The following is a 24,558-nucleotide window of genomic DNA, read 5'->3' as shown; positions in this document are numbered from 1 at the left end:
TACTGCTGTTCTGTGATAATAGCCTATATTAAAAGTGGGATTACAACGTACCACATAAAGTCCACTTAATTATCTTAACCCCATTAGAATCTCTCCTATTCGTGATGAGTACCAAGATAAACTCACGATCATATTTATAATCGTTGGTGATATGTTACTCGTCAAAGTAGTTATAACGAATGCCACTTACTTCAACAACACATTGTAGAATTCCATACAAGAATGAGAAGGAGACATAAAACGTCCATTATGTCTGAAAGTACGACGCTATGTCGGGAATCTACATTCAGCTAGTTATTTAAGATGGCGCAGGCATTGTAAAACTCCAAACCCCATCCGAAATCGTGGATAGCATCGTAAATAACCGGACGAATACTTTAAATAGTATAAATAATGCTAGAAATATGAATCCACGAACAGATTTATTCGCAAGAATCAAGGAGCTTTGTTCTCAAAGCGGCTTGATATCTGCATCCAAGATGCCAATACCTGTGATAAAACCCATTATTCAGCCCATAACCCCTTCCGTTGCCACCTTGATGGACCGAAAGTTCCAAGCATCTAGCATCATGGACCTAAGAAAAATTGCAATGGGTATCAGTACACCAGGTGGTCTGAGCAGTGGCCCAAAAATTCAGAGGTCAGTTTTTACGGCACGTGGACAGAAGGGGCTTTAGCCCCAGAAATGCATGCTCTAGATTTATTGGGAGGTTGCCGTCATAAGTAGCTGGCAAGTTTTGCCTTTGCATGAATGTGGAAGCGTAATTTGTTAGTATGCGTAACATTTTTTGACCGTGTACTGTGCAGGTGGAAATCCTCTCGCATGCTTATAATTGATCGCTCCCTAACAAACACTCTAGAGGTGGCTCGTAGGGTATTATGTAGAAGTAGAAATGTTTTCTCTTGAGGTGACTGATCTACTGAGGAGGCTACTAACCTACGGGAACCTGTACTCCGACACCCCAATGTAGTTACATTTCATAATATGTGCCTATAACGAACGATGAATTTAACTTTCACCATTATGCAAGATAATTAGCTGATTGAATGAAATGCATGGTTTACGTTTGCGTGCGAATTGACAACAAAATATCAGCATAGGCAATCCGCATACCACCCTCGAAGAAAATTTCTAGCTAATTGTCCGTCGTGGTTCGATTCCCGATCCAAGAGAATTATTTCCCATGGAAATTCAAGCGAAATTCGCTGAATTTAATTCGGCATAGTCGATATATTCCACACCAAACCCACTGTATATTTATACCAGCCCACGGCACCATATCTGCCAAGCGAGTTGTCACTATAATTCCGTAATACGAGTCTTTTTCACATAGCGTCATTCCGACAACGCGGATCCATCCACAATTCTTGACAGTGGGAAAACGGACGCACTCAACAAAGAGCCGGACGACGAGGAGCAAAATGGACAGAATTACGAATTCCCCCCCTTCCCCCCCGCAAAACCCATGGCCGCCAATTCCCTCCTCCCCCTCCCCCACCACTTTCCGACTCTCCCAATTAGGTATAGATGATCCCGAGGCCCGGCCATAAACAAAACACTATGGCGTCGGGCAAAACACGGCTGCGCGTTCGAGCCGTAATTAACGAATGAATGGGAGAATAGATTGGAAATAAATTGAGGGAGACGTTCCCTTGAGCGAGACGACGCGGTGCGCTCACTACACGCCAACCAACGACCGGTCGGCCCGAGCGCTGAATCGGTCCCCGACACATTATCGAACAGAACGCGGGATACAAGTGGTTAACGCGCTTAAGTGACGGGTGATTCGCGGACCGACGACTATGTACACATTACTCACTTCGGCAGCGAAGTCATTTGCGCCACGACAGGTGAGCTGGTGCGAAAAAGATCGTTGGGAAAGAAACTCGGCGTTGGAGGGTTGGTTTCAGCACAAGGCTTAAGGAGGTTAAGCTGTGGTAAGCTAGCATGATTCTTTATTACGTCGTCGTGCAATTCAAAACAAATAATAATTAACACATATAATTAGGCTTTGTGATAGGCCGATTAGCATGAATTAAAATGCTGTTAAAAAGTCGGCAGCCATGGAGGAGAGTACCCGGTAGATTACCCGAGCAGTCTTCACCACCAGCATACGCCGGGAAAGAGCATTTTTCAACGACTATGTCCACGTTACTCATTGCGGCAGCGAAGTCACTTTCGCCATGACAGATGAGGTTGTACGGGAACATCGTAGGGAAGAGTGGAGAGAAACTCGGCGTTGGAGGCCTGGTTTCAGCACAATACTTGGGCTTAGTTATGGAAATGTATTTGGGAATAAAACACGGTCATGGAAAACTTTGTGGTATTCCATCACAAACTTCATAAGGAGAGGAAACTTTTACAAAACCACATAAATAAAAACTAGAACACATGATGGTGATTACCAATGATGATGATGCTAAGACGTTGAAACCCGGGTCATGTTCTAGTTTTTATTTATGAGGTTTTGTAAAAGTTTCCTCACCTAATAAAGTTTTAAATGTTTTTTTTACAAACATAAGAATTACTTCTCAAATACTCTATGCAATCCTACCTTAATCGGTATAAATCTTTAATAATAATCATCACTCACTCAGTGTTTCAACCCGAAGACTAGTTCTGATAGGCGAGGATAGAGCTCACCCCAGACAGCCTAAGGCGTGCCATGCCATTAATTCATAACTCGCTCAACCCAACAGGGAATTGCATTTTCCTCTCGCTTTACCGATTAATATCTCATTTCAGGACAATTGAGGTAAAAGCGAATCTGAAACTTAGTGGGAGTCTCTGATCCGAAATTTTTCGGCGTGACCGCCCTGCCCAGATGTAATAATGCTCGCTGGATTCCCGCTTCGCATTAAACAGGACGGCGGCGAGGGGAGGGAAAGTTTTAAAAGAAGTTTGAAAGACCGGAAACGCTTTATGGGCGTCAGTTTCCTTCCCTACACTCACTCGAGGGCACACACCCACTCTCTATATCCCCATCCTTCTCTCTCTTTCCTTGCTTCGAAAATCCCCTCTTAAACTCTGTCACTCCTCCTTTGACCGAGTCCTATAAACACTTCCGGTAGACGATCTTCTTCTATCGTCCTGGTCGACAAGCCTAGGCCATCACATCACAGTTATTCAATCCTGTGATCGAAGATAACATGAAATCTGTTGCCAAACAATTTTATCTGGCAGAAATTACAATATTCAACTATGGAAACAATGACTGGTCGAAGTTAGTTCACAGTTATTCAATCCTAGCATTTATTAATGCTAAGTTATGGAAAACATTTATCAGGACATACATTTGGAGTATGCTTCTATACGGAAGTGAAGCATGGACAATGAGAAGAGCGGAAAAGTCAACGGCAGAGGCTTTTGTAATGCGGTTCTACAAAATAATGATGAGGATCAAATGGACTGACCGAGTTCGTAATGATGAAATCCTAAGGGCCGTATTCTTAGTCGACCCTGTAGGGTCAACCGACCCTGGATACGTCATCAGCCCCTACATAAACCGATCTCGCCCTACATATGGCCGTTTTTGGAACTAAACGGGCCCTACTTGATGTAGGGTACCCGAACCAACCCTACACCCTACAAAAACATGGCGGCCAAATACCGTCTGCTGATCACTTCGATTAAAGAATCTACGTTACAATGGATATTAAGGGAGGCGACCTCACACAAGCCGTTTTAAAATGTACAGTAACACAGCGGAAATGTAATAATACTACCACTTTATGACCACCAAGTTAAATAAATTATAAAAATTATAAGAACAATATCGCGGTATGCATCACCTTGTTTCAACGAATATATAAAATATTTTTCACGTTTGGCACTTGGTATACTTTTGGGAAACTAATGCTTCGTTTACGTATAACCATAGAAAACGTATTTTCATGCCACTATTTGCCACATAATAAACTTAGCTACGGAAGGTGAAAGCGAATGACTAACCTTGATGATGCGACGTAAGTTCCCACGTCAATGCTCATATTTGCTCCGTACTTATTACTATCTTGTACACACAAGACTGTACAGACCGCTTTTGAAATAATTTAAAGACAATTACGTTTTACCTTTGGCTCGATATGAGAGTATTTGTAGCGATAATTAAGGTACCGACACGACCTAGCGGACGACACGTATTGTATATTTACCTTGAGCCGTTACCCCAACAATACGCCCGAAAATTATCGGATGTCTTTTCTTAGTTTCATAGTTAGTTCCTATTACGCCACCAGAATGGAAAATTGGCGCTGCGCCATCATCTACGTCATCTCAGAGAACTTGACGACAGAATCACCCCCCACCACTTATGTAGGGTCGACTGAGAAACGCATGTATGGGCCTTTTGTTATGTAGGGAGGGATATGTAGGGTCGACTAAGAATACGGCCCTAAGAAGAGGGGGATCGGGTTGGTGGTGAGGTGGCTAGATTGTTGGCTTTCCACACCGTGGGCTCGGGTTCAAATCTCGGCGGTGGCAGATAATTATTAGAGACTGCCCAATCCCTGCTTGAATATTGTGAGGAGGACATTTCAAGTGCAACACTCCGTCCATCGGATAGGACATTAAGCCGTGGCCCCTTAACGCCTTTCGTTAAGAGCAGGCTAATGCCGACGCCGGGTTTCTCTCCACCCTTCCTTACCTACCCTTCTCTCATGGCGCAAATGACCTCAGCTGTCGGTCGCCTCCTCCAAATACCATACTATACTATACCTAAGAAGAGATTCCTATTCAGCTTATTAAAACAACTTATCTGTTTCCACACTTTTTTATTTTCACCTTGGTAATCCTTGGTAATGGCACAAGTTGCCGAAACCATGGTCGGTGAAAATAAAAGAGTGTGGAAACAGACAAGTTGTTTCAATAAGCTGAATATCAAAGATTTCCACCGTATCACGTCGGTCACTGTATCTTTTAAGAGAATCCTAATTAAACCCTTGATAAGAAGATGGAATAACCTTTTAAGGCACATCTTGAGACATGATGGCCTGACGAAAACAATCCTCGAGGCACAAATAGATGGCAAGAACGAAAAAGGAAGACCTCGAACACAACATATGGACCATGTACAGAAGGATGTGAAAGAGAAGAAATACGTAGGCGTGAAAACAATAGCTGATAGGAGAAATGAGTGGAGAGCTGCGTCAAACCAATCTCATGATCGTTAAATAGGGATAATGATATCCTAAACGCAGTGTTGCATTTGGTTTCCTTACAAAAATAGAGGACCAATAGCTAAAGTAATATTTTGATCGCTACGCTTTACGCAGACGAAGCATAGCCACTTAATTTAAACGTAATATTAGCCAAGTAAAACCACTCCTTCGAGGATGTGCCCAATTATAGCGATATTTCTGGTTGCAGCCCAAATACGCTATCATAAAGTTAAGACCGTGACAGGGACAAAGCATCCAAATACAAAGAACAATAAAAATGATAGTTTATAATTTTATGGCCGATAATGAAATTTTAGCTACAATTTTAGCTCTTTACGCTGGGACAAGTATTTTTCTGGTCATGAAATAGAATAAGTGCGAGTAATTTTCCACGCATTACTGTATGCACTACCCGAGTAGTTCATTTATGCTGATAAAGAAAAAAATTGGATACTCCAAGTAAAAGAAAAAGTGTTTTGTGAATTCTCAATAGGGACGAATCAAACGACAAGAGGTATGCACATTCGTAACAAATAGACTAATTGTAGTTCTAACAGCTGTAAAGACAATGTTTTAAAAGATAAGTACTCTTAAAGCCTAAGTAAGATGAATTAAACATCAAAATTTCGGAAAATTTGAGGTTCTCGGTCTGGTTTAGAACCCTGGTAACCTTCAAGAGGATCAGGGCGCTCATCAAAGCATAAAGAAGCTTTAAGTAATGTATTGAGAAACGAATCAGACACATATATGATTATTGTAAATGAAGTAACAGAGCAAGCATGAGGAGGAAAGAAAGTAGTTTTCATTTCCTTGAGGTAAATTCGTTCTTTATGGCCTACTCCGGAAAGAATATTTATCTAGGATGTTAAGAAAGAAACCGATTACTTTCAGGGGTTTCGAGTATCTAGCGGTGGCTACTGTGTGGTGGCTTGTTGGCCTTCCGCTTAATAGACCCAAGATTCAAATCACGGTGGCAGAGATTTTTGTGAGACTATCCGATACCTACTAGAGTACTTAATGAGTACACTTCAGGTTCAGCATTGCGCGAGTCGGATAGGACGTTAATCCGTGGTTCCCTTGGCGTCTTTGTTTGATGGCAATCTAATGCTTACGCCGGGTTTCTTAACACCCTTCCTTACCCATGTTGCAAATGACCTAAGCAGTTGGTCACCTCCTCCGAATACCAACCTACTCACTGACTTGAGGGCCAGTGAAACGTTTTAATTGATGAGCTACATAAATATATCTCATCATCATCATCAGTGGTCAACAAAGCATAGATTGGTTTGACGAAGATCTCCACTCATTTCTCCTATCAGCTAATATTTTCACGCTTACGTATTTCTTCTCTTTCATATCCTTCTTTACCTGTTCCACAAATGTTTTATTCGAGGTCTTCCGTTTCCGTTCTGGCCATCATATTTGTCCCTCAACGACTGTCTTCATCAGGCCATAATGTCTCAAGATAAGGCCTATAAGGTTGTTCCGTCTTATCACTGTATAAATAAGGGCTTTCTCTATTCAGAGATCATAGGTTTTCATCATTTCAGAGGTTATAATATCTACCCCGTGATTATTATGAGATCCACTATCTCGACTTAATCACTGATGGTAAAAAAAAGGTATCGAACATGACAATCTTTGGTTCATCTATGAAAACCGAATCTAATGTTAGCTGGCATACAAAAGGTAATTTCCTCGCAGTCTAAACCGCACTCGTAAAATACATTCCACGCAGTCCCCAAACGAACAAAGAAAACACCATCAGTGTCCACCTACCCATTCCAGCATTGATATCCCGAGCTTCCCCCTCTTATTAATTTCCACGGCTTCCCACCAGAGGGAGAAAAATCTCGCAATTTTTTCTTTCTCACAGTCCAGACGACGAAGAGAAATGGAAATGGAGAAGAGAAAGGAAGAGAGAGAGAGAGACAGACGTTTTTCTTTCCGTGGCAGTCTCGAATTGGAAAAGAACTTTTAAAAAATCATTTTTTATCCTTCCAGGATTTTTATATTTTGACCCGATCCTTCCTTTTTACCTCTCCCCGTTTATCACACTCTTTAACCCACCTTATTTTTTTGTTCCTATTTTTTTAAAAAGACACATTTCCATTTACTTTCTACACAGAAAAAGCACTATAAAACCGTCAGACTATACTTCTAGAGCACTCTCCTTCATTCCCTCGTTTTGAATATTCCTATCACTACCAAAAGAACTATCTAAAACAAGAAATTCTTGTTTAGGCTCTTGCAGTTTCCTGAAGATTCAGCGGAGAGGTTTTCGGGACAAGCACCGCCTGTATCCATCTTCTAGGACGACAGTTTTCGTCCTCTCTAACGCGTCCTCTTTTCCTCTACGTCTGGAACGCCAAGATTCTTCTGCTTTTTAAGCATAATTAATTTTACCTAAATATTGTAAATACCTGCATTACGTAGAAAATCTTACATAGCTTCAACTTTTTCCACTTTTAGTCCAACCACCCTCCCAAACTCTGCAGACCAAAAGCCTGCAGACTCACACGAGGATGGCGGGGAGAAAATATGATTATGAAAAACGTACCGAAGAAAAGATTAAATTAATAAACAGAATAAAGCTATTTTCCGTATCACCATGCTCACTTTCCCCGCACACTTCCAAAACCTCACTATGGCACAAAACATTGTGAGAAATAAGATAATCAACAGTGTGCGCCAACACGTGGACTAACAAATGCAAAACGTTCCCTCCAGCTGTATCATGAAATAACGTTTTGATTCGGTAACGCCGTGAAACTATCATCTAAGTGGAAGCACGAATGAATTGGCAATAGTGCTCACACTGTGGAATTCCACTTCTTATAACATTAACGTTTACAACCCACAATGTCATTGGAAATATAGCACCTGATGATGATGCTCCAACATTGGAATCCGGATTGTGCAAGTTTTTTCTTTGACAAAAGAGGATTGTAAAAGTTACTGCTATGATAAGTGGAAGCACACTGATAGTGGAATGGATTCTCTACACTCTTTCTCCTCTAGATCTCCACATGGCGACCGATAATGTTCATATGCACTCACGTTTGCACAAATATAATGTATGCATAGAAATGCTTGCATTTTTAATGCAAAGAACACGTATACTGAGTGATAAATAAATCGCTAAACATTCCCCAAACTTATTTTATCGTTCACGTCCAACCACACACTAAAAAAACAAGCTTGCCAACTCATACCAGGACGGCGATGATAAAAAAATAAGATTATGAAGAAAAACGTACACGAGAAGGAAAGATAAAATAATAAACAAAAGGAATAAACCCTTTTTCCGTATCCCCATCCATCCAACCTTTCCCCGAACACTTTCAAAACCCTCACCATGGTAACGCGACACACAGTGGAATGAAGGTGGGGGAAGTGAGGCGGAGAAGGTGGGGTTAAGTATTTGAGAGCATACAGAGTTCACCAAGAGGAAGAGAAGAACAGGGGAAAAGAGAGGATAGAGGGAGGGTAAGTAACGCGAAGAGGCGGGCGAGAGAGAGGCTGTATGTCGAGGCAGAAGCCGTGGTGGGTGTAGTATTGCGACTACTCCGTGCTCCCGTAGCATATGCCAAGGGAGGAGAGGAAGGAGGGCACGGAGAGGCAAGCGGAAAGCGAGCGGACGATGTTTGGTCCGTGCATGTCCACGAGAACGCGTCCCATGTATGGTTGAGACTTGTAGTCGAGAGGACTGGCGACGGAGGGAAGAAACATACAGGACAGGGAAGCGAGGAAAGAAAGACAGAAGAAGACCAAGCGATGAGAGGGGAGGTTATCGTATAGGGTAAAATCCTTGCCTGCCACACAAAAGGAAGCGGGTTCGACCCGCCTGGTTAGGTATCCACGGTATAGATGTTCGCGTACGTTCAATTTTTAAGATATAAAACCCCGATGTGAAAAACAATAATGCTGTGGTACAGGAATAAATAAATTAATATAACAAATGAATGATTACGAGGACGCTTACCTTCCTAAGGTCCGGTTTAAAAGTATATTGCTAAAGTAGTTTTCCATCATTAAGAGTACTGTACTGATTAAATTAGGTTTACACAAAGAAGGATGTCCTGAAGACGATGGACAACTCGCCTATCGAAACGTCGGCCGAGATGGAGTTGGAGAACCTGACCCGGTGGAAATCCCGTGTAACCTTCCACATTTCTATACGCCGGGAAAGCCTACGATCATTTTTTACACAAAGCATTTTGCGAACTACCCCGCTCCAAATTGGACATCCCTTCTCTAATCATAGTAAGGCCTACTCCCTTTCATTCTATCTAAATATCCTATTCTTTTCCTTCCTCTCCTTCGTTTAGCCAAAATTCTACCCTCTCACACCATTTTCAACATCCCCTGCCCGCTCAGTACTCGCTCCATCCATACCTTCTGTCTCTCCTCTGTATGTCATACAGAAGGTGCTTCTTCTCGACCACCATGTCCAACTCATCGTCATTCCTCATCTCCCTCGTCCATTTCGCCTTCTCCATTCTTTTCCACTATAGTGAAGCATCGCTCGTTTAAAACATACCAACATTTTGTAATTTTGGAGTAGCGTATTTTCTCATGTACCACGTGCACCGATTTTTCCTTTTTATCGGCGTCAAACACGAGGTGCTAGTCATACACGGGGATGCGCGGGTCACCTATAAATAAACAAAATAAATCATTCAATGATATCGATAAGACACGCTGGATGGACAAAGACACGCTGATTAAAAATTACGGGTTTTTTCCCTTCCATCCTTTATAACTTGAACTCCCACGGGTAATCTAAAACAAATGCTCCATACAACGCTAACTACGCATTCAATCTTGATGACACTGCACTACTGTAAAACATGTTGACTCGAATCAATTCTATTGTACTGATTGTGAGTGGAATTTGCAAAGTTTCATTGCTTCTCTGCTACAGCTCAGTAAGGCCTGACAGTAGCGATAAACTGTGTGGGTGAGTTTTTTTATGAGGTAGCAGTTCCTTGTTAACTTAATCCAGATGGTGGAGAGTTCCACCTGTGACACCCTAAGCCATAATATTTCAGAGTAATATAGATGAAGAGAATATAGATTGATAGTAATATGGAGAAAGAAAAAAGTAATATAGATTGTCATACAATAACGGGTGAGGGAGTAATGTTGATAATGGTCATCCATATATTGCAACATTTTTTTATCCTGTTCACTGCCATTACCGATGACATCTTTACCAATTTATCTAAATAATATTATTTAATTTTAACATTTAAAAATTAATAATATTATTTAATAATATTATTTATCTTATTTAAATTCCATATTTTTTTGACAGCTGACTAAGTTTTACCAGGAATAAAATTGGAAATTTTAATCATACCTACGCGCAGAACGTTTCATCATTTCTTACTCCAAGCCAGAGCACACGATTTTCTTCATCAGTCCAATGAAATGCTTATTAAATTTTGCGACTTTTGCCATCTCCAGCATAGCGGACTTGCCTGGAAAAAAACTGCTCATTAAAATGTCAAGGCATTAACCTCAAACGATTCCCTGCCCACGACTGAACAACGCCTCTTGGACTCTTGCAGTTTTTAGAATCTCTTTTGAAGATATTCCGGGCATTCCAAAGGATTAATTTTTAATCCAGTCCCGCTTTCATTATCCCTCATACGATGGTGATTAGAAATTACGGCTGGAAGGCTGCGAACCCATTGTAATCAAGCACGTGGACTCAATCGTATACGTAACATTTTCGTCTCTTCTGTTTTAGAACCATGGTTCCAGAAGCGGTTAAAAATAAAAGAGAGATCTACTACTCGTCATAAGTAAAGTTGAAATTTTATTCACCTATTTCCAGAAAATTTGCATTCTATTAAATATGAAATGATAACATCTCCTGAATTGAGAATGTATCCGATGCTACATGAGCTCTACACAGAAATGTTTGCGGCCAAATGCAAACATTTACGGAGCAATTACCTAATTCATATACCTAATTATTTATTTTTCTTTCGCACAGAGTATTAATTTTTCTAAATTATATCAACCCCACCAGAGAAATCGAATTACTCCCAATAGAGGTTTACCATTAGGGCCTCCTGATCTCCTCCATGTGACTATTTGTCATATTTCAGGTAACCACGAGTTGCAATCAAGCTTATTATTATTAATTTATATTTATATTTTTTCTCATTCTGAACTCACTACCTAGCCTGCCCTACCAGTTCCGTGGAAGAATTGAAAGTAATAAAGCCGGTCAAAGAGTTCGCAATCCACGGAAAATCTCTGACCTGCCGTTGCCCCCGCTTACTCTCTCTACTTGGAGGCGCAATCCACTTTTTATTACCATGATGGAGGTGGGGTGAAAGAAATCGAACGGAATGTTAATGGCTTTATTACTAGGACAGTATCTCCAGAGCTTCTTTCAGGAAAACACTCATTAAAAATTCCTTGCAATTAGTCTCGCCGGCTCCTTTCCCGAACTGAAACCCAGATTTCGACTGATTCATCACGGCCTTTTCCTTCTCCCATGAAAATGTTCGCGTACACAGCACGACGAGGAATACGAGATATGAGAAAGAAAGATAGGGCTGTAGAAGGGATTAAAAAGGAATAGTCACAAGCAAACAAACGTTTGGGAGCGTAAGCTTCACGCATTACCTTCGTGAAAAAGAACCAATTCTCAGAAATAGTTAACAGATATAATACATTTAAACTACATCAAACTTAAGATTTTATACTCTCCTCCTCCTCTCTCCAAGCTAGATCTTTTTGTTCCCTGATGCTTTTCCTTGTGTCTATCTTTCTCATTTCAACGCATTCTTGGCCTTCTTCGGGAGAATTTGTCCACCTCTACCACCCTCTCCTCTCATTTCCATCGACTTTCTTTTTCAGGTTTTCCCTCCCTTTCCTCTCTCCTCTTACTTCCTCCACTTTATCTAAAATTGCATAAATTGAATGCGCCACACACCACGTGTACACTGAAGATGATGTAGTAACATTTAAACCTAGACCGTAATAAATTTTACAACCGTGAAAAATTGCAAGTATTAAATTCAAAAATGGAAAAATTCCACTTCATCACGCTTGAATCTTCGGATTTTATTAGTAATATATATTTCTAAGGTAACCAAGTAAAATGTATTTTCAAAGTACACACAAACACGTAGGCTATGGGTGAGTGACAGAAGGCGGCAGAAGATGGCCACAGTAGAAGTGGTTGAGAAGGGAGACAAAAATGAGGTATAGTTTTCAAATATGATATACAATAAAATACAGACCAGGGTTTACTCTATAAATCCTGAAGGTTTCAATATTGTAGTAAAGGTTTTAAGGGAGTAATGAGTTACCAAAATGGAGCCGGTAGGGCGAGAAGTATACGTCCTCTTAAATAAGTCCTATTTAATTATTTAACAACAGAAACAACACTAAGGCCTTTACATTGGTTTACATCAAAAAAATAAATAAAACATTAGGTATGTGTGATCAAAAAAGTATCAAAATAGTCTTATAAATTACAATAATGATTCAAAAATGCAATTACAGGATACATAAAAACACGTAGGCTATGAAGCGCAACTTTTTGCGGAGAGATGTATTGGAACAACATAATGATTAACGAAGATATCGTATCGCCAACAAATTTTACTTACAGCGTACCACACGTGTTTCAATTGCTACACAGTCGTCATCAGGTGCTTCAGTACTGCCTATACTGGCAACGAACTACCCGAGTACCTGACGATGATTGTGTAACAATTGAAACACATGTAGTGCGCTGCTGATACAATATGCGGGCAATACGATACCTTCGTTGATCATTACGTAGGCTATGGACGAGTGACAGAAGGAGGTATGATAGCTACAGTAGATGTGGTCGAGAAGAGGGAGGAAAAAACCGGGTCCCCGCCATGAGCGGAGGTGAAACACAGTTCTATAGGCAGTGGGGACAGAGAGAGAGAGCACCAGCAGAAGGAGAAACATACATAGGAAGAAGAGAAAGAGAGAAGACGAGGGAGGGATGGTATAGGGAATTGATTGAAAACGTGAGCTCTTAAAGGGGAGGGTGGGAGGAGAAAGAGGCACGGCGGTGTGGGGTACGAGATCTATAGCACGAGATGGAGATGGTGTGGGGGCTTAAAAAGAGGATAATATCGAAGAGGATTCCAGCACCAGAGTGTAGTAGGGGAGGGGAGTAGAGAGGGGAGGGAGATTTGGGAAGGGAAGGCGCTTCCGCACGCCAAATTCGATGCTCTGCGAGAGGAACTTCTGTCGACGAGCGAAAGAGCTGTTCTTGACAAGTTCTTACGGGTGAATAAACTGTTCTTCGCAGTCGAAAGAACTATTCTACAGAAGTGAAACAGTAGTTCTTCGCAATTGAAAGCACTGTTCTTTGTAGTTGAAAACACTGTTCTTCGCAGTAGAAAGAAATGTTCTTCGTAGTTGAAATAACTGTTCCCCACAAGTGAAAAAACTGTTCTTCGCAGTTGAAACCACTGTTTTTCGCAGTGGAAAGAACTGTTTTTTGCACATAAAAGAGTTGCTCCTCGCAGTTGAAAGCGCTCTTCTTCGCAGGAAAGAGAACTATTCTTCACAGGACAAAAATCACTCTATATTTAAGTTTATCAATAAAAAAGAGCGATTTTAGGCTAACCATGACATCATTAGAATATGACTGAAATGGCGAAATCCCTGATGTGAAAGAAAGTGAAGTCGGCATGATTGGCTGATTGCTGTATATGCTGTTCGACTCGATAGGAAAATTTATTAGATTTAAATTTAATGCTTACGAAATGGGGAAGTATCAGGATTTTAATGAACAATGTTAAAAAGCTTTTTTTGGCGAAATGGTAACTAATTTATAAATTTTCCTTGAGCGAAAGAACTTAATTGGTGTAATCGATAGCGAAAGAACGCGGTACACCCGTTCCAGTATGTGATGGATTAATGAACTAAAAATATTTAACTTGGATGGTATTTTCTTCAACCGACATAACCCAAAAAGTAAAGGAAATTTTATGAAATACATTATAATAAAATTTCCTACCTCAACAGATTCCCTTGATAAAGTGACTATTATAGTCATGAAAACGTTGGGGCTACCCAAAATTTCACGCGGCGACATAGCCCAAGGAGTAAAGAAAAAAAAAATGAATACAATATTTCCTGCCTCACCAGATTCCTTGAATAAAGCGACCAGCATTGGTCTGGGCGCATTCGGGCCACCCAAAAATTAACGCGGTTACAAAGGCCAAAACGTTTTCAACTACATCGACGAGCACCCGTGAAAGTTTTAAAGAAGAATCATCCACCTTTAAATACGACACTCATAGCGTAGCGAGTTGGGCTCGTTTCGCATCGGTTCGCATCGCAAGCGCTATGGAGTGAGCGGGCAAAACGGGATGCACCCGCTAAGGGGGAGTTTTCGGAGACATGTGGCGAAAATAGTTCCCCTCGCTCGCGGCGGCAGCGGATTCGGTGTTTGGCGGCCTTAAGGGGCTCTGACTGTAGTTGTAGGTGGGAGGGAGGGGATGAGAAGAGTGGTTGGAGGTGGGGGTGGTGTTGGAGGGAAGCGGAGGATGAGGGAGCGGGGGTGAGTTGGCGTGGAGGTCAGTGCTTGGGGTCGCTGTATCGATTCTTGCTTCGCTTGGAGTGTCAACTCGCTGGAAAGAGATAAGAGGGGGGAGGGGAGGAGGGTATTGGAGTGGGAGGAAAGGGAGGGAGGGGAGGGGAAGTAAAGGAGGGAGAGGCGAACAGAGAGGGACTTGGAGGAGGAGAGACAGAGAAAACAAGTGACAGGGAGAGAGGAGAAGACAAACATGAGTTGGGATTGCAGGAAAGGTTTCTCGGGCTTTCCACCAAGTAATTTTATCCATGTCTCCCGACGTTTCGAAGTGCGACTTGCTCCTCATCCTCAGGAATCTTCTTAATGACGATGCTGAAATCAGAAGATGCCCTGAGGTTAAAGAGCAAGTCGCTCTTCGAAACGTCGTGAGACATGGTGAAAAGTACCCGGTGGAAAGCCTGAGAAACCTTTCTGCACTTGGCACGCCGGAAGAATCTTAGATCTTTCATGAGGTGGGATTGGCGCGGTGGATAGACTGCTTACGACGCGGAGGGCACGGGTTCAACTCCCGGTATTACTTAATGAAAAATGATAAACAATTTCATTTTTCATTTCGGTCGGGGGTAGTAGGAGGTATTTTGGAACGTTGGAGCATTATGCACGTTTTCCCATTGGAGTTATCTAATGAGCCTATAAACGTTATTTACCCAGTTTTTAGAAATTATAACTATCCTAAAGCGAACGGGACAGATATACGCCACACCGATATCCCTCTGACTCAAAGTATTATATAATAATAATACATTATTATTATTTCTTGGAAGATGAAACAGAGGAAATTTCGATACTTCCACTGCACAAATGCTCAACGATCGCCCACCGAATTAAATCCGCTCATCTAGTAGGCCTGGTAGTACTAGATGAGGCATCGATATTTGACAGGAAAAGAGGAGAAGGCAAGCATGAGGTGAGATTAGCGCGGTGGATGGACTGCTCAAGATGCAGATGACACGGGTTCGAATCTCGGTATAGCCAAATGAAAATTCATAAAACGAAGACATCGTGCTGCCGACTTAGATTTACTTCACAGCTCTAAAACACGTGTTTCGATTGGTTGGCAATCATCATTAGGTAAGATATCTTTGATTATCATTTTTCAATAGGAACTACCGGGATTTGAACCCGAGACCTCTGCGTCGTCATCACCGCGCTAATCCCACCTCATGCTTGCCTTCTTTCCCTTTCACTTGTTTTCTGCCTCCTACTCAAAGTACTTATGATTAATGCAATCAAATCGACACACAAGTGTTCTAGAGCAGAGGAATTAATTTCAGTGGGCAGACGATATCTTAGTTTACAATCTGATATGATGCTCCTCGATATCTCTCCAAAAAAAGTTGACCGGTAATACCAATCAATCACCAATACTCAATATTTCCGGATAAACTTTGCGTATGCACGGAGAAGAATAAAAATTAAATAAAAAATACGCTAAATAAAAATTGGTAAGATAAATAAAAAAACACGCTCTTTCCAAAAACAATGTAAAATGCACTAAAAAGTAAAAAATAAGCTTTGCATCACTCGGATAGTAAAGCAAGGGTGGTGATTAGTTTTAGAAACAATATTGCGATCCAATCCGTACTCACCTATCAGGCTCTTCTTCACCCCTTGTAATAAACCTCACCGAATAAACTATATGCAAAAACAGAGATGTAACTAAGGGGGGATGAGGGGATAGATCTCCCCCCCACCAAAGCCTCAGGGAAATAAAAGAATTATTTAAAACTATTTTCTTGTTTTGACATTCAATAACTGCATCTGCTAAATGTTAAATTTTTAGTGCCAAAATGATTTAAAATTTATTTCCAAGCTGACATTTTTCAAACATTTTTCCGGACCGGACCTAAGGGGAGGGTCACCACGCCAGGAAATCCCCCCCCCCCCCCCAAAGCATATTCCTAGTTATGCCTCTGTTTAAACACGTGTATTATTTCAAACCTGCCGCATGAACGGAGGTGAAAAACACATAAATTGCCATGAGAAAAACATTCCCCTAGACCGGAAATTGAACCAGGGACCTTTGGCTTTCCGGGGCACTGCGCAAAACACTACGCTATCCAGTTTCTACACTATCCACGCTCAAAATTGCCATGACAATTAAAGAATCTGGTAAGCATAGTGGTATGCGCAGAGCCCGGAAAGTCCACGGTTCGTGGTTTAATTCCAGTTTAAGTGCAGTGGAATTGTTTGTCATGGGAATTAATGTGTATTTGAGAAAACATGATGAAAATTAAAATAAAATAAAGATTGAAAAATTGCGCTCTTCCCCAAAAACAGCATAAAATAAACTAAAAAGCAAAAACTAAGGTTTCCATCGCGGACAGAATAAAGCGTATGTGCTGATTAGGTTAAATAGTATGAGTTCAGAAGACCCTGATAGGCGAGTAAGGATTAGTATGCAATATCAGCATCTAAACCTAATTAGCACCTACGCTTTATTCGCGATCTACAAGTGATGTGAAGCTGATTAAAGGCCACCACCGGGATTTGAACCCGAACCAACAAAATGGTAAGCTAAAACTCTAGCCAATATACCAACCCGACACCGTAATCCTTCAATTATGCAGGATTATTATTCAATTATTATTATTGTATAACATCTACAGAATTTAAACAATCCCTTTCACGGTCAACGTTGATGTTGAATCAATTTGAGAGAACAAATGGAACAGCTGGCGAATGAAATTTTCTTTAAAAGCTCTTCGCTATTATACCAGCTAAGATATTGAGCATTTTTCTTCAAGCTGAGCATTCTGTTAAGCTAACATCATGCATTTTTCGAATCTCTTCGGCCTGCCCCCCCTCCCAAGGTGAGTTAATCTCTTCAATTCCTAATTATACCTATTTCCTTTCACTATTTCCATATATTCTATCGTACTAACAACCTTCCCCGTTTACCTGTCAATCAGCCCTCCAAAACGGTGCTTGACATCCTCGCTTTCTACTCGCTCCCTCCAAATCCTTGCTCACATTGGTATCTCCCAGTGCTGTAGCTGGAAAAAAATTTAGGCGGTACACACCAAAAATTCCAACAGATGAACATGTATTATACATCCGGCCGAGAAGGTATTTTAACCGGTACGCTAATAACGAGTTTGGATTTTAGGGGGTACGCCGTACCGGCCCAACTACAGCACTGGTATCTCCTCTAAAAGTTGCCTCCTCCGGCCAACCTTGTCAATTAATTAAAGAATGTAAATAATTAAACCTATCACTAAAATTATCCAATACATTTTGTTAAACACCTTCACAAAATTGTCATTTTAAACAGAAGAATTAAAAGCGGGAAATTTAAAAGAAAAGAGAAAAATCGCTTAATTAAAAAAATGCTACCAAAACTCCTGAAACATTATGTCAGAAACTAAGATATTCTTCTACGTAAAAACTTTTACAAACAAAGTAATGGGGAAGTACTAGCAGAGACATTAGATTAAAACTAACTGCAATGGAATGCCATGATGAAAATAAATATATACAGCTTCCCAGTGTCCTAGACGTGGTCTCTCCACCCAAACAAATCAAATAACTAACACAAAAGCGATTAACGAACATAAGTATCAAGTCTACAGCTTCCCATAAACTGCAAATGAACCATTGTTTTCACAAATACTTCGGCTATGCAGCGGGTAACTACGGTATTATTTGATTTCTGGAACTTAAAGAGGTTTCAGTACTCCATCCGGCCAAGGAGAATAAAATACCAATGATCTGATTTTAGCACATGTGGCTCTTAACGAATGTGACATTTGAATACAAGTTCAAAAACTGAGCACACACTTGCTCCTACAGAAGGCTTTAATTAATTCAAGGACGAGTGAGAGTCACTGGTAAACATCATACAAATTGTCTGTAAATAGTCACACGTACATAAAGGACTTTCTTTTCTTCTGAAGGAGATCTTTTCGCACATAAGATACATTAAAAACAATTAAAATTCATAAAATTCATCAAATTTGGTATGAAATGGCATTTCATGATGATTATATAGATTAAATTAAATGAATTTGGATTATTTTATTATTTCAATTCGCCAAGACACCCAAGAACTTCAACCGTGAAGACGGCTACAATGTCGCCAGCGCGTGGAAACGGGTATTCCAAGATCTCGACCAATCAGGGCACGCCTCCACAAAATAGGCGCCAAACAGGGTGTATATAAAGAGGAAAAAATTCTGCATCGACACTTGCGTGGATCTGAGTCATCAAACTGGAACGTTGACGAAATATTGTCCAGGAAAATGGATAAACGCGGAAGGAAACCCAGAATCGCTGCCTATCGTCATAATCTCCGCGAAGCCTACTTGGAAACTGGAGAAAATATTAATGAGAATGATTGAGGACAGTGACGAGAACAGGGAAAAAGCCTCAATGTTTAAATTCACAAGCCCGAATTATAGGACGAGCTCTGCCCTCAGCTATACAAACCAACCTTAAAGTTTCACTAAAACCTTTACTGCGGTGACTGCCAGTCACCGCAGTCGGAAGAAGAGGGTGAAGAAAATATTAATGGGAATAGGTGAGGACTGTGACGAGAAAAGGGAATAAATTTGAACAATTGAATAGGGTGGTTTCCTATTACTTTTTTATTGCCTAAATCGAAAGATTATTACTCCTGGAGTACGTATTTCACGCTTTTAGATTTTTAAATGACGATATCTATTTTTCGCGATTAAATGAAAAGTGAAAATTTTCAAGCGCGCGAAAACGCGACGCTTAAGTATGAATGTCGGGAAGTCTCTCCGCGTGACGTATTTCTGGTTCCCCCTCCCGCCCTGCGAGGTGACCTTGAGGCGAGGCTTAGCTCTGATACGACGCAGGCTGCTAGCGGCTAGCCTAGTACCCTGCTGGCTGGTAGCGCTTGGCTTAAATAAGGATTATTAATAACTTATCAAACGAGGAAAACTTTCCGACCTTAGCCAGTTTTAATAAGTGATTGTTAAGACATGTTTCCCTGAGCTCTGCGCCTCATGCATGCAATGGTAACCTCAGACGACGTATAACTCCTATCTCCTCGTATAGAAACTAGGTCCCTGTGACGTCACGCGGAGTGGCATCGCATGGGCGCCAATCTGGCCCTTTTCAAATGAGGATAAAAATGGACCATTGCCATTCGTCTAACCCGGTATTTCTAAAACAAAATAATTTGTATATTATGAATACACTAATGGTGGGTAACGAATCGCAATCAATGCCTTTCGTTTTCTTTGATGAAGGAAACCACCCTATTCACACGCCCGAAGTCTTGGTTGAACTCTACCCTAACTATCAAAACCGACCTTAGAGTAGAATCATAGAGTCATTGCAGTAGGAAGAAGAAGGTGGTGAAAACATTGAGGGGGAATTGGTGAGCACTGTGAGGAGAAAAGGGAAAACGAAGAGGAGAAGGAATATGAGGAAGCAGGAGGCAAGAGAAACGGCAGCGAGTAAAGAGATAGAGCGAGGCTTTGATGATAGCGGGAGGGAGGCAGTGGGGCAGGGAGGAGGAAAATATCTCCATTATTTTTTTCTGTTTTATTTTGGCCTTTGAAGGAGGTTTCAAAGAGCGGGGGTGGGGAGGATAAGGTTTCTTTTGGCAAAAGCGTGAAGAGGGAGAGCAAATTGAAAACGTAAAAAAATAGACTACAGGAAAGAGAGAGAGAGTATTCCACTTTTTCCCTTGCCTCTCTCCCTCTTGGCCTCGGAAGAATTTTTAAAAATCCAGCCTCCCAGCGTTTAATCGTCGCACTCCGCGTAGAATAGCATGAAGGCAACTTACAAAAAAATCGCTGGGGCTGAATGCAGAAGAACGTAATGGAAAAGGACAACTTTAGTACGAAAAATTACGAAATTCAGGGTTGAAATTGGAGTATAAGTATATCAGATCAATTTCCTTGCTTAAATAAAAAGACGACGCATGTAATTTCTGTTTTTCCCGGCGAACAAAGGCAGCGAAGATTTCGCGGGTCTCACACCGGATAAGGTCCATATCTCCTTCCGACGTTTCGATGTGTAACTCGTCCATCGTTCTCAGGGATCCAGGAATCCAATTAATCAATTCCATTTCTGAATCCCGGAAGACAATGGGCGAGTTGCTCATCAAAACGTCAGGAGTTTATGGAGAACCTTACCCGGTGTCAGAACCGAGAAATATTCACCGCCAAAGACGAAGTAGGTAGGAGTTTCCACAATGAACATACAATCAAAAACAAGCACTCCACTCCAAGTTATATACATAGTTTTTTATTAACGTAGGATAAGTGACTGGGATAATTTCTATATCATTTATTATCTATATTAACATATTTTGCAAATATTTGGACACATTTTTGAGCTATTTTCATTCAACAAACGTATTTGACATTAATAACAGTAATTTATGGCTAATGGATCAAAAAGCGGCAAGAATGAGTGCAACGATTTCTTCTTATTACATATCGTATTGCAGAGTGATAATATTGCACTTACTCCATCAAAAGAGTACCTAGAATTTTCAAAATGTGCTGAACATATTAAGAGGGAAAACTACAATTTAAAAAAATTTCAGTTGAAAGTAACCGGAACAGCATTATTTAGGAAAGATATAATATAGTAAACATCACATTATTACTATTAAAGTATTCTTCTGATTAAGGTAGATTTCCATGGAGTACTTGAGAAGAATTCTGGGATACTCCCTCCCTATTAACCACTTCCCTCTTCAATTCACAATAAGGCCTAATATCTTCCATTTTATCTAAAAATCCAATTCTTTTCCCTCCTCTCCCTCTTTCACCTAACATTCTACCCTCTAACACTGTTTTCAACATCGCCTCTCCGTCAAGTACTCGCTCCATTCATGCCTACTGTCATTCAATCCTCCGTATCTCATCTAAAAGCTGCCCCTCCTCACCCACCATGCCCAGCAATTCATCGTTCCTCCTCGGCTCCGTCCACTTCACCTTCTCCATTCTTCGCCGCACCCATATCTCGAATGCCTCCATTCTTTTCTCGTCCTCCTTCCTAAAAGCCCACGTTTCTGCACGTAAAGTGCTCATATCACAGTAAAATCATAATTAATCTTAAGCCGAATAAGGGAGAAAGTAAAAAAACTGAAATACACGCGAAATGCATTTACTAACAAACCAAGGCTCAAAAATCTATAATTAGCGAAAAATTATAGGAAAAATAACTACGTAAGTTCGATGATTATCTCTCCAGATCGGAGAAGCGGCCGAAAATCAATCAAATATTCGAACTATCTAGGACCAATTTCCTTTAATTTTGTCAAAAAATCCAGTAATATTTCTCACCTTTTCCCGTTTGTGAAACATTCTTCCTCTTCACATGCTTTACAACATCTCCACATTGCTTGTTATCCACTCGCTCCACTCAAATCCTCTGCCTACCTATTTTGCCTAGAAGTTTTCTCTCCTCTACCACCATCCTTGGCACATCAAAGATACCTTCCATATCACTTTCTCCAATCTCCTTCACATCAAAACCTCGAACGACTCCAGAATTTTCTCGTCTTTTTTCCCCAGCGCATCCGTATTGCTAAGCGCTTCACTTCAGATCAGAGTAGCCTTTTCTAAATGCTCTTACATAACGATTCTCTCATTAGCTCCCTCCTGTTTACAAACGCCTCTGAAGCATTGTGGAAGGTTACACAGGATTTCCACCGGGTCAGGTTCTCCAACTCCATCTCGGCCTCTGAAGCAATTGCGCCCTCGTGACCTTATCGCAGAGTCCATTTACTTTGTTCTGTGTTAGCGATTATTCAGTCCAACTGATTGCTACGAGAGATATCACTATATTCTTTCATGGCTTTCAATGGAAAATTGAAGAAAATTTCAGGCGAATAGATAAAACACCATGGTGATGCATACATTAGAATTTAAATAAAATACCATTTAAATGGACCGGAGTGAAATTTCAACTTCTTATATCTATAATTTAAAATTCCTCCAGCCTTTTCTCATCCTTTTACCCCAGTATCTACGTTACAGCACAGTGGGTCCGTGCATTCCAGATCAGACACTCTACTAGCCTTGGAACGAATTATTGGCGGTAAAATAATCGTGCGGCAGCACAAGCTATTTATCCGTGGAGGACTAAGGGAAATGATCCCAGGAATAGGCATTCCTAAGGAGCATCTCCATGGAGACCGAGGCAGGCATCAATTGAACGGAAATAGGGTCAGAAATGGACGCCGCCACCAACAGGTCAACATCATCTGGAGCGCTTCAAATGGGCGAGGGTAGCGTGAGAGAAGAGAGGCAAGGTGGAGCTGGAGGAGAGGAGACATTCTGTTCGAGAATCCAGACAAGTGAGACGCCAACTACCGGCCGAATTCGGAAGTAGAGCTCCACGGATACCAAGGAAATTAACTTAGGAAACCACGTTGACGAATCATTGGCATTTTTTGGTATTTCCTGATTTCTCTTGTTATTTTGTTGGTATGTATTAGGCAATCATAACGTCGTAAGTAATATATTTTATGCATTCATGTTTATGTACAATGCCTTTTAGTTGCTACAATACATTATTTACTGTGACGGGGGTTGGTAGGTTTAGGGCTTAAACGGTAACCAACGTATTACACTTTTTTCTTTCCTTCCCTGCTAATAGTAGTGTTTTTACCGTAGTCACACATTTATGGTCATTGGAAACCCCGTGAGTAATCACCCCAAGCTAGTAGCGGATATTTCACCTTTAATTTAACCCTATTGGTGCTATCCTTCTTCCTGAGGTCCTGGCGAGAAATGCGGAGGGTATTTTCATAAATTGTAGCTACTAAGAAAAAAAACAAAACAAACCTATTTTATTACATACCCATAAGCGGTTATTTTTAATTTTTTGTTTTTTTTTTAATTTACAAACTCTGCTTTATTGCCAAGGATTTAACATATTAATAAATAATGTATATAATGATGATAACAGCAGTAGTTTCAAAACAATTGCTTTAACCAATATAACAAAAAAAAAAGATTTTTATAACATTAGCAGCAATATATCCTCACGGTCCTGCTAAGCCAATCAAGGCTTGTCAGCAGGTGCCGGCTGGAGTGTGTAAACATAAAATTATCCATAAAAATACATATTGAGTGCGTTCACAGATAAAGAAAAGACAAAAAGAAACAAAACCATTGGTTAAACTGGTTAATATTGACAAAATATTTTTACGTTTACTGAAAAAAATATATCAATGCAATAAGTTGTATCAAATTAAATAATGCGATACGTAAGAGCCGATATATCGGCTGCCGCCGCAATTTTCGCCCGAGCGGCAATAGCCGATACACCGGCCCACCGCACTTAAAGACTTAATACTTCCTGAATCTTAATTTCTATTTTTCGATGTGTTTAACCTCCTTAATACCTCCTTAAAACCCAGAGAAATATTCCTTGACATTTTCTACTTTATTTTTCGCAGTGACTCGACGATTCATCCAATTATGTTATCATCCCAGCACTATCCTCGATTCGCCGGCCATATTGGAAAATTACGTCAGCGCCTTCATCGGTGATTTGAGTCTCGAATACTCGGAGTAACAGAAGAGAAGTGGAGGAATAAGTTGAGAGAAAAAGCCGAGAGCTCAAGGGCCGACTAGATGGGCGATAGAGAGTTTTTTTCAGGCTAAATCTAGTGGAATTGTAACATATTAGTAGGGACATACAAAATTCGTAAATGCGATAATGGTAATTTTAATGCGAATGTAGGGGTTTTAACATGAATTTTAACTTCGGAAATATTCGCATTCGCTCTGACTGTATTCGACTGTCTAAAATATGAAGGTTAAGTTTCTACAAACACGACCGATATG

General features: G+C 40.7%; 1 protein-coding gene across 3 annotated transcripts in view; it reads right to left on the bottom strand.

Moving 5' to 3' along the window:
* The window catches only part of LOC124167053 (protein groucho-like), a 464,536-nt gene that overhangs the window by 241,561 nt on the left and 198,417 nt on the right, over positions 1–24,558 (bottom strand). The window lies entirely within an intron of this gene.

This window comes from Ischnura elegans, chromosome 10 (genome assembly GCF_921293095.1).
Source record: "Ischnura elegans chromosome 10, ioIscEleg1.1, whole genome shotgun sequence".
Taxonomy (NCBI): Eukaryota; Metazoa; Arthropoda; class Insecta; order Odonata; family Coenagrionidae; genus Ischnura; species Ischnura elegans.
Note: the sequence above shows the minus strand (reverse complement) of the source record. Positions and strands in the feature narration are given on the sequence as shown.